Source organism: Marmota flaviventris, chromosome 7 (genome assembly GCF_047511675.1).
Source record: "Marmota flaviventris isolate mMarFla1 chromosome 7, mMarFla1.hap1, whole genome shotgun sequence".
Taxonomy (NCBI): domain Eukaryota; kingdom Metazoa; phylum Chordata; class Mammalia; order Rodentia; family Sciuridae; genus Marmota; species Marmota flaviventris.
This window is the reverse complement of record NC_092504.1, coordinates 102718297-102737703: the sequence shown is the minus strand read 5'-3', so window position 1 is coordinate 102737703 and position 19407 is coordinate 102718297. Positions and strand designations below refer to the sequence as shown.

Below are 19407 nucleotides of genomic sequence, written 5' to 3'. Positions count from 1 at the left end.
TCAGGAGGCTGATACACGAAGTTCAAGAGTTCAAGGCCAGTCTCAACAAAGGCAAGGTGCTAAGCAACTCAGTGAGACCCTGTCTCTAAATAAAATACAAAATAGGACTGGGGATGTGGGTCAGTGGTTGAGTGCCCCTGAGTTCAATCCCCAGTTTCCGCCCCCGCCACACCCCCCAAAAAGAGGCTGAAATCAATCACTGAAATGTGTGTTGTTAATATTCAGTAGGTATAAAATGATGCCATTTAATGCAGCGAAGTGATTTCAATCATTCAAAAATACATCAGTGAATTTTTACATACTTACGTATAAAGGAGGGCTGTATTGTTTAAAATCAAAATTCACCTAAAGTAGCTCATTCAATAGCTAAAACTTAATTTTTTATTTCACTTATTTTTAAAAATACTTTTCTAGTTGTTGGTAGACCTTTATTTTTTTGTTTATTTATATGCAGTGCTGAGAACCGAACCTAGTTCCTTACATATGCCAGGCAAGTGCCCTACTGCTGAGCCAAAGCCCCAGGCCCTTAGTTCACTTATAAAGTAAAAACCCATAAATACAAGTAAATACTTCTAGAGCCACTAAATATTCTTAGGCTGAAGAGAACTCACAGTATTTAAGAAATTGTATCGAATCACAAAGAAAACTATCATCCAGTGACTAGCTTGGATTTCATTATTTGTCTCCAAGTGTCAAATCTTTTCTAAAATATCTGTCTGCCAAAAATTTTGTTCCATGGTAGAATCAGAATGTATGTACCATGAGGAAAATGCTTTAAGAAAGAAAAAGAGAAGTTGCCAAAGACTGCACAAGAACTTAGTCTAATGACTACAATTAATATTATTGATTCTTCTTAGATAATACCTTCATGTAAAAACTATCCAGCATTTCTATTTTTTAATAGCAGCCTGAATTCTCAAACATTTTGGGGTTCTCTTATCTGTTCCCACAAAGTGAATAGCAGACATTTCTAAGTCTGTGAAACTTAGAAGCAAAATATGCATATGTGTACACATATGTATGGTTTTCTTGTTTTTTTGTTTTCAGCAAACTTAAGCAGAGGACTAGGATAAATGAATGTCTCTAGGGAAAAGGGAAACAAAAAAGGAACTCAGCATTTTGTTTGCATGTACAATTTATACACTGAAAGTTTTGTTCAATGGTACATCATCTATTATGTCTAAGGTTACATGAAAAGTTATTTGTTAAAATAATTCAAAAACAAAAATATTATAGCTATTTATAATCCCAATAATCGGGGCTTGAAATTTTCTAATAATTAAATTAGAAGTTTATGTGTTACTGTTAAAACATAGAAACTATGAATACACTTGTTGAATTTCCCCCAAAGCATTAGTCAAGGTATGTGGACTCACAGCCTACCTCCCAGGACAATTCCAAGGAATGAACTGTTAACTACTCTGTGTCTCTGTTACTAATCAGTGGAACCTCTTGTTGCTGCAGTATTACCTTCCTTCTGTCTTCCTAACATGTCATATCTTCCAAGATCTCCAATTAATTATATTGATCATGTTTTGAGTTCATTGCTTCCTACTATCATCTAAGTATATTGGTCTTAGTAAATTATCTTCAAGTCAAAATAATGGAGTTTTTGTTTTGTTTTGTTTTTGCTGAGTTTTATTGATAAACTCTTATTCTACTATTTTTAATTTTATTTGCTTATATCTGCCCTAGTGGTCCATGGTCTATGCTAATTTATTCTTGTCAGTGAGGAGAACAGAGGAAGAAAATGTCATGGCAGTAATAAGTTAACTTTCACTCAGAGAGAAGTGGTGCATGTATTTGGAGGAAGAGAGCCCGGGGCTTCCCAGGTGCTCTGACACATGTCACTCCCTGCCTGTCTTCTCCCTTGCCCATGATAGCCTGTGACATGCATCCTATTTCCCTACTTCTTTTGATGGCCTTGGCTTAGGAAACCCAATCTTGCTCTCCTAATCATATCATAAAGCTGTTATGAATATTAAATACATTAATGCTTATGAAAAAAATTTTTTAGTATCAAGGATTGAACCAGGTACACTTATACACTATGCCATATCCCCAGTCTCCTTTTTTTTTTTTTCATTTTTCATTTTGAAACAGGGTCTTGCTAAGTTGGTTAGGGCCTCTCTAAATTGCTGAGGCTGACTTTGAACTTGCAATCCTCCTGCTTCTTCCTATAAGCCGCTGGTATTACAGGCATATGCCACCACAGCCAGCATGAAACTCTTAACATAATGCCTAGTGCCTTAGTAAATAATATATACAGAATTTTATATTGTTTCCTGAGCTTTGCTTTATAATCTCTTACTGCCTATTTTTTTTACTTGAGTTTAACAGATTTTTTTTTGTTTTATTTATTTATTTTTTTTTCAAATTCACCCTCATCTCCTTTTTTCCTGACCTTACTTTCTATTTGTTACATCCCTGATTTTGATTTACCACTTCAGCCCAGCAATATGACCTGATTTTCTATTGTTCATCCATTCAATTCCAAGTCCCTGACTCATTTGCCCTATAGGCTCTAAATTAAAAATGCCTTTAGCACTTCCTGGGATAATCTAAAAACTGTACCCAAAAAGCACATTCAAAAGGGGGAAGAAAAAGATGTTTAAGTGAACTATTTGGTTCCATGTGGAGTTCCAAAACGCATTCTGCTCTGCATATTTGCATTCACAGACACATTACATACAGAGACCTTTGAGTTGTGGTTCATATGCCTTTGCTTACTCAATCAGCAATGTAGTGGGTGTCACTATGACATGAGTTATTTTACATCCTTAAATTACAGAACTGTATTAACTTATAAAATTTATCTGAATATATAGAACACATATACTAAATAAAATGTGTATATTTTATCCCAATAAATTTCCTGTAGCACCAGCACACCATAATCTCATTCCTTTCAATGTTTCCAACCTATTATTCAAAAGAATATATTGAAAAGAAAGTTGGAGTAGAGTCCATTTTTCTTTTCTGCTCTTAAAAATGTTCTACTAAGATTTCTGGAAAACAGGAAATTATAGGAGAAGAGAAAGTTTAAGATTGAGAAGACAAATATTGTTTGGGAAAGGCTAGATTCATAATGTTAAATGTTAAATCTCTATCAAATTATAAATCTAATGCATGCTCGATAAATGAGTTCTAATTTAAAACTAATCTTCAGTGGTGGCTAACAGTTTGTTGTGTTTGAATGGTGTTTTGGAGTTTTAAAAATGTCCTGTAGACTTACTCTCAGCTCTTTTATCATTAAAACTGATTGAATATGTATTGACATTCTCTGACCTTGTGGAATGGATGACACATTTATGCAGAAAGCCTTGTTTAGGAACCAGTCCTGAAAATTCCAAATTAAAAACTTCACTTTGAGATCCATTTCACTTTGATTCCTCTTGACAACTGCTGCTTACTCTTTGAACTTTCATGCTTCTGGAATTGGCAAAATGGGTGCAATTTTCCTCACAACCACTGATTGATTGAATCTCTGAAAAATGGGGTTACTAATGGCACTAGAATTTATATAGTGGTTTTATATAGTGGCTTAGGCCTCACTATAATTATTTTAAAACATTAAAAACCCATATATCACGACAGAGTGGCAGGTTCTGACTCCACTGCAGTCCAGCTTCATGCTGTTTGACAAACGACTAGTCATGCAGACAATATTTCCTCTTTCAGCACCTTTCCCAGCCTCATTTCATTGCCAGGTCTGTGGTAAAGTCAGTAGGTAACAAGAAAATAGTCTAAAAGGAAAAGAGAATAATTTTTTTTGAGAGCTTCTGAGTATGACACTTGTATATACATAAAGAATCATGATATACCCTTATTCAAATCATGCCCTAAGTGTTCCTTCAATGTTTTTTCTTTATTGATTAACAAATAGGTAGTTGATATACGTAGAAGTATATATATGAAATATATATGTATATGAAATATAAATATGAAACAGAACACCTGAAGTGTCAATTAAATAATTTATTAAGTGAAAAAGCAAGTAAAAAAATTAGTGAAGAATACTTGACATCAGATATGGTAGGCATGAGGAGAAAAAGGAAGGCAAGATGTAAATTGACTTTAAAAATACAATGTTTCCCTGAACCAAACTACCTGAAAACTTTCTGAATATTGTGAAGGCTTTGTTTGGATATGCTTTTCCCCTTTTAATGGGATTACTAAAATCTCAGCTGTTCTAATTTTGTAATATCAGGTAGGGAAATGCTGTCCAATGTGCACTTAAATCTTTTACCAAAATCTTGGACTTAACTCTTTTATAAAGCAAGTCATTTTCTACCATATCTAAAGCCAAACCAGGAAAGAAAGAACAAGGCATTTGGTCTCTCTTTATTTTTTAACAAGATTGCTAAAATAGCAAAATCAAAAAAAGATGTAAGAGCAAGAATACAAAGTCTGAGGATATTTCCAAGGTCAGCTCTTAAATAAGTTATGTATAGTTTGGGCAAAATACTAACTAACGGAAACCATGTAAGTAATGAGAAATATTCTCCAAGCCAATCAAAGTTTTAAATATATTTACCTATGATTTTTTAAATTTAGTTGTCTTATCAATGTTTTCACTATAGAATCTTATTTTCCTTATTATCATTTATAAGGGTAGTTTTAGTACATACTAGAAAAGAGAACAGAAAGAGATAAACATCTACATTTTTGAGACACAAAAATTGCAGAGATTCATGGAAGACATGCAACACAACATTTGTGCAAAATCTGCTTTCATTATTCATTAATACTGCAAAATGCAGAATTATGGATTAGTGGAAATCTCAATAAACAAGTAGCATATAGAAAAATCCCCCAAATGTTAATAGGGCCAAGCCTTCCAACTGTGGCACCCAATTTCAGGCATTTACATGCTTATTTATAAAAGAGAGAGAAAGAGAGAAAAGAAAAGAAAAACTTAAAAACCTTCAAAAGTAGAAAATACCTCCTAATTTCAGTATCATTTCGGAATCTCTAAAAGAATATATTTACCTATTCAAGATGAGTTAACTATTTCCATTTTTTAAAGGGGTATTTTGCCTGCTAGAATTCTAGAAGATTGATTAGTCTAACCAATAAAGTTCATGTGTAATAAGCTCCTTTCAGGAGATTCATTCATTCATGCTATGATTCAGGTTGTCTAATGCAAAAAGGGAAAAGGAAAGGCTTCATTTAATATGATCTAGAGAAAGTGTTTCTAAATACCATACTGGTACTATACTTGGAGATAAGAAAGTTTACCAGTTTATGCTAGTGAATCATGGTAAGCATTATATATATATATATATATATATATATATATATATATATATATATATATATAGATGATATATATATATATATAGATGATATATAGATGATATATATATTATATATATATAGATGATATATATATATATATATATATATATATATATATATATATATATATATATATCATCTATGTTTTCTTAATATTGTACTTGGGGGAAGTTTGTATTTCAATCCAGCACTTACATCAAAGTTTTGTGACTATTACTTGAGGTCCAACTGTGTGAAACTATGATGCAGACCACCTTAGAAACTGGGAACCTGAAATCTGTGATTGACTTTAAATGGGCTGTTTTTTATTCTGTAGCTCATTAGAAACAGTAGGGATTTTATAAGGTAGAGTAATGAAAACACTGTACAGGTAAAAAGCTGCCAAGTGTTACTATTTTGTGTAATAAAATTCAATTTAGTTCTAATATAAGTTACAGCATTTGGCAAAGCTATGTTAAAATTAGCATATAAGGTTTATGTGGTATAACCAGCAGCCATTTAATTTGATTATAATTAATTTTTAATTTAACATTTTTAAAATGGGTTCATCAGAAATATTTCATGATAGTGAATTCAGTGAAATAAACTTAACTACTTGTACTAATTCTGGTTACAAGGATTATAAAAATTATCTCCTTCAGTGGGAAGTCCTAATGTTGGAATAGCATACTTTTTTTTTCTCAGAAGAACAATCCTATTTTAGATAATTACATATAGTAGGAATTTTTTGTGTGGAAACAACTTTATTAATTAAGAAAAGAGAAGTGTGTTAAAATTTATTATTCAGTTAATGTGGGAGTCTTCAAAATAGAAGAACAAATAATGCTGAAGTACTGGAAAGAATGAACTGCTATTTATAAGCAGCTTTACCTGTATTATAGTCATTATCAAATTTAAGTATTAAATTGGAGAAGTCTTCCTGTTTAAAAAATTGCCATTTCAGTTATGTAACCTATAGTCCTTCTAGCCTACATTTTCAAATAGAGATATGAAACGGTCCAGAACAATATTTTTCATTCAAAATCACCAGAAAAGTCAATAAATACCTTAGAGAGACACATGTTTGACAACAGAGAAATAGAATTACATACCATGATATATTAAAAAAAATATTATTATGAAACGTGCTTTTAATTTATCATCACTTACAAAGGACATAAAAAACTCTTGTTTCAACAAATCATTTCATGGATTCTACCAAAAAATTCAAAATATTATTAAATTACACATTTCAATATGCTTATAGCAATGTAATATATGGTGATACAAATCTCTGGATTTCCAAAAACTAGAAAGATATTTTAAGAAGTTATAATACCTATGACTGAGAAAATATTTTTCACCTATTAAAAATATAGTGAATAAAATACAAAATTATATGTGTGGCATGCATGGCTATTACTATGAAAAATTGCTTAAGAAAAGTATCAAGAACACATGGAAAATATTAACCTGGGTTTTTCTTTGATATTGGGCTTCTGAATCCATAAACTAACTGAGTCCTGGGAAAGTTTCGGCCCTGATATCCAGAATTGTTTTGTCCAGACATATCAAGAGATACTTTAACAGTTTATAACCTATTATTAGAAGGTTATGAATAAAGTAAGTTAGGTAGATAGAAGAACTTATTTCATTTTTAGAGACCTTGTGATCAATAAGCTATTACTATATATCTCTGAAGGTCAATACACTCCAATTACCATTCATGAATAGCCAGAGTTTATTATGGTAATTTTACCTTGTCTCTGATAATTAGGCTTCTACTCCTAGCCTCTGCCAGCCTAAGATACTACATTCTCTTTGACATCAAAAAATCCAATTTATTGCTGTATTCCCCCATGTCCTCTGGCCCATAGAGTCAAACACACTGAACTCCTGAGAAATGCTTGCACTCACCTCCTCCATGCATTTCTTGTCTCTGTGCAGGGAGTATCCCTCTTACCTAAGAGGATATCAGCAGGTTTTTCAGAACAGATCTACTCCAACATTCCCACTTACCTGATTCTCTGCAGTTTGCCAGAGAAGTTGTATATAAGTTACTTCTAAAATACTTTCATTATTGGACCACCCACCCATCTAACAAACTACTATCACCACCCTGAAGTATAAACCAACATGTTAAATTCCAGAGCTTAGGTTATTACCAACCCCAACAATATGTGTGTCCTTGTCTCTCATTCTATTTTGTCTCCGTTGGTGTACAGATTTCATAAATGAGCTTTATACTTCTCTAAAGAAGTTGTTTTGAGACCCAACTTGTAACCAGGAGGCAATAAGGGGAAATGTGGGTGAATCTAGAAGAGAACTGTAAGATTCCCCAGGTCCCATCATTGAAAAGCAGTTACACAGGGAAGAAGGATTCCTATAGAAAGGCTGAGAAGTTGCTTGCAATAGCAAAAAGGTTCACAGGAATTTCTTCCAATTCCTTGCTCTTCCCTTAGCATGACAGACCTTGCTTATGTGGCCAAAAATTAACTGGTGACACCGCTGTGCTACACTTGCAGTCAAGCCTCAGTCTGGTCCTCAGCCATATCTACACTGAAACCATAGTAGTAACCGACTCATTCAAAGCTGCTGTCAAGACCTACAAATTTTACTGTATTTCTAAATTAGGTATTCATTGCCTTCAGTTTCTCCTTTTCCACACTCTATTCACTCTGAGGGTTCAGAGTGGTTTAGCTGAAACCACAATCTTCAAAATGACTATCATTGCCCCAGCAGTTAGCTTCCCAAGCCTTGCATTCCACCTGTCAACACTGGTGGTTACTTGAACAATCATAATGTAACCACAGACGATGCATCGTCCGGGTTCTCTTTTCCATCAATAATGCACTACACATTTGTGGGAGCAATCCAACACCAGAATCCCATTTTTGTGTTTCTATTTCCATAGAAGCTACCAAACAGGAAGTACTACATTCTGTCTGGGAAATTAAGGATACTTTCATATGAGAACTGCTTACAATGATGTGGGATGTTTTGAGAAAGTAATAAGGTCTGTTGCAGTACCCATTAGTTACAGAGGAGGGTTATGATCATTACTAAATACAAAGGAACAGTGAAAGTTGTAGTTACTGACATCTAAAAAGGGCGGCTGTATGGCAGGGTGGCCCCCCCAAAACTGTGGCCTTCAGTAGTGGAAATAATGCTTTCCTTTGTTTAATTATGTCAATAATTTGACAGACTCCCATGTTCATTTGAATCAGTTTGTTTTCAGTTTGCTTTTTAAAAAAATGTAATATGCTTTTTTAAAATTTTATAAAACATTTACACATTCGAAATTCAAATTTAAAACTAAATTTCAAAGTGCAAACAGAGGATCTCCCTTCTGTTCACCATGTATTTACTTTAGGTTTATTTTTCTATTATTTTCTTTTCGGAAGTTGGAGCACGTGTCTCTTCTTATCTGAAAACCCACACTGTAACCTGTTTTGTGCCTGATTTTCTCTGGCAGTCCCTTCAAACTGCTTTGATTTTCTTCATGAAATAGATTTTCATGATTATAGCCAAATGTGAGAATGGGGAAGGAGTTTTAGGTTACCAGAAGAGAGACACTGAAATAAGTGTTCAGGAGAGAATTACTAAAGAGCTGCACTATGACCAAGAGGCCCCACTGAAGATCCACTGGAGGTTGGTGGTCATGGACTTAAAATGGTGTTACGCAGTTGTTTGCTATTCCACAAGTCCACTTGGCTGCACCAGTAGTTCACACACAGAGTAGGCAGAGTTGGACTGAACTCAGTCTGGGTCTTTTCTGAAAGGATTTCATGGAATTTGAGGATGAACACAATGGGTTGTATTCAAGTCACTGGATTTAATCTGAGTAAGGGGGACATGTGTCAAGAAGGGTGTGGAGGGACAGTGAAAAGTGGATAGTGGATTTAACACCTTGGTGGGACCATACACGGGATGGAAGGAGGAAACTCAAAAGATTTCAGGTGGATCTCAGCTGGCACACAACAGTGGAATATTTGAAACTGAGATTGCAGAAGGGTTAAGGACATTGTTAAATAAGGGTTATAGTCACTGTTAAAATCATATAATCGGTGCCATTGTGTTAAGTAGAAAATAACTCTAAAGCAAGCTTAATGTAAATGAAACAATATTATTAAATACTCATTAGTTCCCATTGCCTGACAAATGGAATTTGAATTTTGCCTTCTCTTTGTAAAAATAGATTCAAAGTTTTAAGGAGACTAATTATCACATATTATTCTTTATGCTAAGAAGGAAGGCCTTGTTTTTGCTGTGATTTTTTTTAAAAAAATGCTGAGAGATGACTGTAAATGGAGCAACTTTCTCTATGGGAACATGATATAATTTTATGGTATCCTTATCTATCAACTAAAGCCATCTCTTGTACTGATGATAGACATGGTATATAAGAATGCGCTTAAGATTGAGTTTAATATGGTGAAGCTGTCGACCTGAGGCTTAGAATAAGCCACACTCATATGTTACCTCCTCTGCTTATCACCTTCCACCTTCCACCAAAAAGCAATTATAATAGTTAAAGCATTTTCAAATCTGGCCACTGCCAGTCTTTCCATTTGATTATAAATTAATTTCATGGAGCCCATAAAAGCAACTCTCATACATTGAGCATTTCCATGGTGACAGGTACAATTCTTCCCATTCCTAAATGTAGATTGTGCTTATACTGTCAATGACTTTCACATAATTGCAATAATATCCTTCTTAGATTTCTTTCTCAAACAGAATCTTTTAAGTGTAAAAATTTTAATATGTATTGATACTTCAATTGATGGGCCTACTTCAACATATTCAGTCACCAGGAATGTACAACTTTTCTTCTTTTTTAATTAACTCTAGCTCATGAATTCTGTAGTACCAGATTATTAAATATAAACTTTGTGAAAAACTGATTTACCAAACAACTAAATTGGAGAATCTCGAACTATTAGTTGCTCTTCTACATATTAAGGCAAATATGGGTGCTAAATCATACAGCATAAAACTTAGATTAACAAATTTTTGCCTGACTCGGATGGAATTACCAACTTTCACAATCTTGCCTGAGGGCTAAACATTATTTTATTTCTTAAAAAATTTATAAGTAAAATAATATATACAGTAACAAGAATGATGTTTGTATGATGTGAAAAAACGGTCACATCAAAATGGTCATCAATATCAAGAAGATTTTCTTTACAGCATATTTTGGAAGTAAATTCCTGATGCTTCTGCAGAGGGTTATAGGAAGGAACGCAGATGTCCAATTCTAGAGTCACACATTTGTATATCCCAAAGAGTCAGGAATTACCAGCCTAATTTTTGTTATGCTTTAGGAAGATGACATTGTGGGTTTTTAAAAATTATTATAATTTTGCCCATTCTTTTTTTTTAACCATTCACCTGATTATCTCCCCTAGCATCCAGAATCTACAAAAAAAAATGTTTTCCCCAAATGAGGACATAGAAAAGATAGCAAAAAAACTAATTATTTTTTATTAAAATCACCCTTACTTTCTCACCTCTTACTTTCCTCATTTATTTAGTTTTTCATTGTGAAATAGTTACATACAAAAAGTGCACAAAACTTAAATACAATTTGTGAATTACCATGGAACAGCTGTAGAATCATCACCCAGGAAAATATAAAACATTATCCATGACCTAGCCTCCATTGCCTTTCTGTCACCATTATTTGCTCTCCCCAAAGGGGGAAACACCTAAGGGATTACCAGCACTACTATTCACATTACCCATTTTTAAACAATTGTCATACAGTAAGAATTCTTTTATGTTTGTGAAATATAGTCATGGTGTACTATACAAATGAGATTTAATCATTTTCATTGCTGTATAATATTCCAGTTTGAGGAATACACCATCATCTATACATTATCTTCTCAAAGAATATTTAGGTTATTTTTCATTTGGGGTATTAGGAATGTTAGTGCTATAAGCATTCCTTTATTCATCTGTTACACATATGCCTCAATACTGAAAGTGCTAAGTCTTGAGATAGGTGGATATTAGTTTCCAGATATGCTACCGGATTATTTATCAAAGTGATTGAACAAAATTAACATCCCTCTAAGAGAGTACCAATATTCCATTAGTTCCTATCTTTGTCAACTGTCGCGACCCCTTGCCCGCAAGGAAGACGCAACTCCGAAATCTTCTCTCAGTAGTTTATTCAGGTACCTTGATATTTATTATTCTTTCTTCTTCTCCTGCTCCCGGATGCCCTCCCAGCCTTAATAAAGCATCCCAAGCCCCAATGCAAAGCTGCCGCGTGGAACTCTCTCACAGGGTGGTGAAAAATCATGTGCCAACTCTCTCAGATAAGGAGTTGTTTGTCACATACCACAGCGGAGCCAGCGCCATCTCGTAATGGCGACCATAGTCTGCAGAAACGGCAGAAGCGGCTCACCACAGTCAACATTTGACATAATCTGTCTATGGTCTGTCTTTTATTTAATCATTGTGGTAGCTGTGAAGTGTTATTTCATTAAATAACTAATGAGGTTTCTCTCTCTCTCTCTCTCTCTCTCTCTCTCTCTCTCTCTCTCTCTCCTGTGTGTGTGTGTGTGTGTGTGTCTTGGTACCAGGGATATTGAACCCAGGGGTACTCAACCACTCAGCCACATCCTGGGCCCATTTATTTTTTATTTTTATCTAGAGACAGGGTCTTACTAAGTTGCTCAGAGCCTCACTAAGTTGCTGAGGCAGGCTTTCAACTTTTGATCCTCCTGCCTCAGCCTCCTGAGCTGCTGGGATTACAGGTGTGTGCCACCATGCCCAACACCATCTTATACTTTTAGTGACAATTTGGTTATCTTTTCTGAAGGCTCTTACCCATGATTTTCTTTACTGGGTGTGTTATTCTTATTGATTTAAAGGAGTTATTAATACACATTAATGAATTTTTGTTAGATATAAATATCTCCCACCATTGCTTATCCTTTTACTCTGTAGTGTCTTTTGAAATACAAAATATTATGGTCTGATTTATGGTATTTTTCTTTTGTGTTAAAGCTTTTTGTACTCTCTTTAGTAGATATTTTTCTACTTAAATTTGTGGATGCATCCTCCCATTTTTTTTTCCTAGAATCTTACTCATTTATCCTTTATATCTATAAACTACTTGGTATTGATTTTCATGTATGAGGTAGGAGGCAAATTTAATTATTTCTCACACGAATTGACCTAGTTAATTAAATGACTTCCATTTCTGTGTCCCATTACAGTACCAGCTAGTGTAAATCCAGAACCTATGTATGCGTGGATAATTTTCATTGATTTATTTGGTTTGTCCTTCCAAATAATGAACTTTCTTAATTACTGGAAAAACTACAGGCAGCCAGACCTAGACTTTTTCTTCTTCTTGAAGAGTGACTTGACTGTTTGTGGTGTTTTGCAATATAACATAAACATACACTGAGATTCTCACACACACACACACACACACACACAAAAGGGGGTGAGGGGGAACACCTGGGATTTCTGGGGTTTTTTCCCCATATTTTTTATTGGTGTATTACAATTATACAAAATGGTGGGATTGATTGTTCCATATTTGTACATGCACATGATGTAACAATATAATTTGGCAAATACTATTCCCCAATATTTCATCTTCCCCCCTTTCACCCTGCCCTCTTTCTTCTATCGACGTCCTTTTGTATTTTCATGAGATTCCCCACCACCACCTTTCTTTTCCTTTTTTCTCTCAAGTTTCTACATATGAGAGAAAAAAAAACACAACACTAGACTTTCTGAGCTTGGCATATTTTGTTTATCATAATATTCTCAAGTTCCATCCATTTTCCTGCAAATGACATAAAATCATGCTCCTTTTATGGCTGAATAAAACTCCAGAGGATTTAGCACATTTCTTTATCCATTTATTCATTGATAGACACTAGGCTGGTTCCAGAGTTTGGCTATGAATTGGGCTGCTATTAACATGGGTATGCATGGATTACTGTAGACACTGACTTTAGTTCTTTGGAATAAATACCAAGGAATGGAATAACTAGGTCATGTGGTGATTCCATTCCTACTCTTCTAAGGAACTTCCTTATTGATCTCCATAGTAGTTTACTAATTTACCATCCCACCAACAGGGTACAAAAATGTTCATTTTTTCTCCATATACTCTCTAGAATGTATTATTGTTTGTGTTCTTCACGGCTTCCTATTCTGACTGGAGTGAGATGAAATCTCATTGAAAGTTTTGATTTGCATTTCAGTAATTGCTAAAAAAAAAATTGAGCAGAACAATTTTTATATATTCATTGGCTATTTGTATTTTTCCTTTTGAGTTGTATCTGTTTAATTCATTTGTCCATTTATCGATTGGGTTTTTTATTTGGGGGGTGTTAAGTTTTTTGAGTCCTTTATTGTGTTCTGAATATTAATCTTCTGTCAGAAGAGTTGTTAGCAGAGATTTTCTCCCTTCTTTTAGGTCCTCTCTGCACATTCTTCATTGTTTCCTTTGCTGTACAGAAGCTTTTAATTTGACATTATTCTATTTATTAATTCTTGATATTATTTCCTGAGCTTTAGGGCTCCTACTGAGAAAGTCGTTTCTTCTCTCTGTATATTGAGGTATTAACCCAATGTTTTCTTCTTGTGTCACGTCTGATTTCTAGGCTTTTGGTCCATTTTGAGCTGACCTATGTGCAGAGTGAGAAATAAGGATCTAGTTTCATTCTTCTACATATGGATAACCAGAGTTCTCAGCACCATTTCTTTAAAAAACTGTCATTTTCTCCAGTGTTTGTTTTGGGCACTTTCGTCAATGTTTACATCATTGTATCTGTGTGGATTTGTCTCTGTGTCTTCTATTCTGCTGGTCTGTGTCTCTTTGTATGCCAGTACCATGTGGGTGATCTCAGTATTCTATAGTTTTTGTTATTATAGAAGTGTAGCTTAATTTGAAATCAGATATTGTGATGCCTCCAGCATTACTTGTGTAGTTCAGAATTGCTTTGGCTATTCTGGGTTTTTTATTCTTCCAAATAAATTTTAGAAATTGTTTTTTCTGATTGTGTGAAGAATGTCATTTGTATTTTCATGGGTATTACATTGAATCTGTATATTGCTTTTGATAATGGTCATTGCCTATCCATGAACATAGGAGGTCATTTCAACTTCTTATGTCTTCTTCAATTTCTTTCTTCAGTAGAAACTGAGATTTTGACTGATAATTCACTGAATGGATTTATAGATCAATTTGTTTGCATTTTAAGTCTTTTAATCAATGAATAATGTATCTGTTCATTAATTTAATCTTTTTTTCACATAGAGGTCTTTCACAAATCTATACAGATATACTCTTGGATATTTGATAATTTTAATGCTATTGCAAGTTGTATGTATATTTAATTTAGTATTTAAGTATTTTTGCTAGTATACACAAATATGATTAACTTTTGAATATTAATTCTATTCCATGAAAAAGTGAGAACTTACTGATTTTGGAAATTTGTTTTTTTATTCTCTTCAAATTTCTTCACATTATCATCTCTAATTGTTAATTCTCATTTCATTCCATTGTTTTTTTTTTTCTTTTTCCGTTCTTTTTAAATTTCTTGTTTAGCACATTCAAATAATAAAAGTAGTAACAACTTGTAGCCTTTATGGCCATCAAAAAGTTTTATTTTTATGACTAACTATATATATATATATATATATATATATATGTTTAATAGATTTTCTAAAAGTATTCTGTGAGAACAAGATAGGATTTTTTAGTTGTTTCTAATTTGCTGAATTATGTCCAGGTTTGTTTTGCATTTTTGTTTTGTTTTAATACTGAATTTGAATTTTTTGTATGCCTTTTAAGTATCAAACAAGGTTTACATGATTTTTTCTCTCTTTTATATAATTTCTTCCTTCGATAGTAATTGATTTTTGAATGCAAAACTAACCTTGCCTTCATATAAAAAAAAAAAACCCAACCAGGTTGTTTGTTTATTCAGTTTTCAATCTATTAAATTTATTTATCTTTTATATCAACAATCATGTGTAATTTTTTTCTTATGATGACCTTGCCATGTTTTATTATCAAAGTTATGCTTTCTTTATACAATGGATGGCATAGTGTCTTGCTTTCTTCCAATCTCAGGAAGAGTTTAAGCAAAGTTAGAGTTAATTATCTCCCAGATATTTTTGTAGATTTTGTCAATAATGCCTCTGGTTTTTAATATTCTGGTGAGTAATTTTTAATTCTGGATTCAATACATAAGATATAAGACCTTTGAAACTTTGTTTCTTCCAGCAGAAATGTTTCTAGGAATTTATTCATATCTTCATTTTCAAATCTATTGACATAAAATTGTATTTAAGATCCTCTTGTTCTCCTTCTAACATCATAATAACTATACAATGTACCCTTTCTATTTCTGCTATTATATTTTTAGGTGTTTTCAGATGTTATCTTGATTAGTCTTCATAGTAATTTGTAGTTTCTTTAAAAGGCAAATTTTCTTCTCTATTCTATTTTTATCTATTTTAATAATTTTAACTCCTATATTTTCTTCAAGTTGAACTTGCAGATTTTTTTAACATTTTAAAATTCATGAACAATTCATTTCTTTTTACTCTTCTTTGCTTATACATTATATGTAATCAATTTCCTTCTTGATACAATTTTATCTATATTCTATCAATTATCAAAACTTGTGGAATTTTAATATGGAGTATTGTTATTGTGATCGAGTTCAAATTTTTTTTTTACTTCTTTTATAATTCTTCTTTAGTCCATGGCTGTTTTTGTCTGCTTTTTGTTGCTGTGACCAAAATACCTAACAAGAACAAATTAGAGGAAGAAAAGTCTGTTTGGGGCTCATGGTTTTCTAGGTCAATCCACAGATGGCCGACTCCATTGCTCTGGGCCCAAAATGAGGCAGGAAGGATATCATGTTGAAAGGATACCGTAGAAGAAAAGTGCTTAGCTCATGGCAGAGTAAGGAAGCAGAGAGCAGGAGAGAAGGGGCCACAGGCAGGATACAAGGTTCCAGGTTACATCCCCAATACCCCACGTCCTCCAGCTATGCCTCACCTGTCTATGGCTACCTCCCAGTCCATGCAAACTAGACAGGTTTTATAGCTCTCACAATCCAATCATTTCTCCTCCAAACACTATTTCCTGCATAAATGCAGGCACTGAGGGCGGGGAACCTTATATCCAAACCATAGCAATGGCTATGGTATTTATTAATTTCAAAACATATGAGTATTTTGTGGTTTTCTCAGTCCCCATTGTCTAGACAAGCTCTGGATTCCAATTTTTATAACCACCTAACTTTGAAGGCTTTTTAAAAGATATTGCTAGATTATCAGTCTCTTTACTTTTTTAAAAATTGGCATATGCTTCTCAAGGAAAAGTAGTCACATATACAAGGTGCCCTGAGTTGTATTCTCACTCAAAATTTTGTTCCTCTGATTTTTTATTGCTTCTTTACCCTGCAAATGCTTTTCTATGTTCCTTTTTTTCTAGTTGCCAGTAGCAGAAGGGTTTTTTTGTGAACCGTCTAGTCCAGCATTACAAAACTCAAGATTTACATTACTTTTAACATTTTATTTCTAGGTGTATATATCAAGTAAAAGAGCCTTTTTTGGATTCTACAGATATATTTGAAATTTCAAATTTATATATTATATACCATCGATGAAGACACTGAACAAGTATTCTTTCACATTGGTGAAAACAACACTAATCAGGGATAAAGACTTTAGGAAAGCAATCCTCCAATTAGCCTATTCAGTCATAAATTTATTCTTCTACTTAGACATATAGCTCTTTTATATCTTATTCATATTTTATTTTATTTTCAATTAGTTATTTTGCTCAGAAAATCTCCATATGGACTTAAAAATAAATATTTTCTTTAGCTTTCATCTTTTAAAAGTTGTTTGAAAATTTATTTTGCTTTGAAGAAGAAAGTTTCTAAAATGCATTATAACCCCTTTTGAAAAATGTACTCCATATAGCAGAGGTTAGCCTGTTCTGAGTACATTGCATTAGGAAAATAGCTCAAAATATGACCAAAGGGTGTGTTGACATTATGTTTAAGATGTAGACATATTACAGAGTGAAAACTAGTGAACAGAATAAAAGGATGTCTGATATTATAGTTGATTGTATCCTATTTACTCATTCATATACTGATGGAAGAAGGGAAGTTAGTATTATATCTCTGATTTATTTCTACTGTGAATATATGCCTAATTTCTTTCAGAAGACCTATTAATATTTTATGTTTAACCTGTATGAGTCTGATAGGGCTTCTACAACAAAATACCCATAGATTCAGTGATTTAACAATGGAAATGTATTTCCTCACAGACCTAGAGGCTGAACGTGACTTTGGTGTCATCAGAGTTAGTTTCTCCTTAGGTCCCTACACTTGATTTACAGGTAGTTTTCTTCTGGCTCTGTTCTCACATGGCCTTTCCTCTGTGAAAATGCAGACCTGGTGTTTTTTCTTCTCATAAGAACACCAGTTATATCAGAATAGGGGCCAATTTTTTACTTGATTTTACTTTAATTCTTCAAAGCCATACCTTCAAATATTGTCACATTGGGGATCAGAGTTTTAAGACACAAATTTTGGAGAGAAAAAAATTCACCATGTAACACAGTATATATTCACTCAACAAATGCTTACCTATCTAATTTGAGTCAGGGAGTGTTCCTGTATCATTCCAAGGGAGAAAAATAAAATATGTGAGATATATTGAATTAGTATTTATAAAAAGTTAAGGGAAATAAGCATCTTCATATCAGAGAAAACATTATGTCTTTTGTTTGGGGGTATTGGCTTATTTCACTTAGCATGATATTCTCCAGCTCCATCCATTTACCAGCAAATGCTATAATTTCATTCTTCTTTAAGACTGAGTAATATTCCATTGTGTATATGTACCACATTTTCTTTATCCATTCATCTTCTGAAGGGCACCTATGTTGGTTACATAGCTTAGCTATTGTGAATTGAACTGCTATGAACATTGTTGTGGCTTTATCACTATAATACGCTGATTTAAAGTCCTTTGGATATTTGTCAAGGAGCGAGATAACTGCGTCAAATGGTTGTTTCATTCCAAGTTTTCTGAGAAATCTCCATACAGCTTTTCATAATGGTTGCAATAACTTGCAGTCTCAGGAGTCTCATCCTTGCCAACATTTATTATTGTTTGTATTCTTGATAATTGCCACTCTGACTGGAGTGAGATGAAATCTTAGAGTAGTTTTGATTTATATTCCTCTATTGCTAGTGATACTGAACATTTTTTCTTGTATTTGTTGATCAATTGTATTTCTTCTGTGAAGTGGCTGTTCGTTCCTTAGCCCATTTCTTGATTGAGTTATTTGGGTTTTTTTGTTGTTGTTGGTTTTTTTTTTTTTTTTTTTTTTGGTGTTATGTTTTTTAAGTTCTTTATATATCTTAGAAATTAATGCTGAATCTGAGGTGCATGTGGTAAAGATTTATAGGCTATCTCTTCAAAATTGGCAGGGATGCTAAAGAAGAATAGAGTTGCTTTAGATTAGGTGGAGGGGGGTGAAGGGGAGGGCAGTGAGTATGGGGAATGCAAGGATAGTAGAATAAATGCTTGATTTGAAGCATTATTATCCTACGTACATTTACAACTACACAGCCAGTGTGATTCTTCATCATGTATAGCCAGAAGAATGAGAAGTTATACTCCATGTATGTACAATGTGTCAGAGGGCATTCTACACTCACTCATGTGTAACTAATTACAATAATTTTTAATTTTCAAGAAAACTATGGTAATAGTGTCAGAGTGGTACTTTCTAGAATGTAAATGGGGAGTCAGATAACCCATTCCATAGTGCAATCAAAACAAGATGTTGGCTTGGTTTGGGGCATTAATTGTGGAAGTGATGACACAGGTTTTGGAATATGATTTGAAGGTAAGAACGGCAGAATCTCTTACGTGTAAAGAAATTCCTAAGATTTAGTCTGAGAAAGGAGTAATGATGTTATTTCCTGGCATGATGTGAACTGCATTGGTGAAGAGTTAACTTGGGAGTGAAAATGAAAAGGGTTCTGTTTTAGATGTGATGAGTTTGAGATACCCATTAAAATCCAAGTAGGAATT

The 19407-nt window shown here is 33.4% G+C and overlaps 1 protein-coding gene across 2 annotated transcripts in view; it reads left to right on the top strand.

Moving 5' to 3' along the window:
• The window catches only part of Grid2 (glutamate ionotropic receptor delta type subunit 2), a 1380466-nt gene that overhangs the window by 1112189 nt on the left and 248870 nt on the right, over positions 1-19407 (top strand). The window lies entirely within an intron of this gene.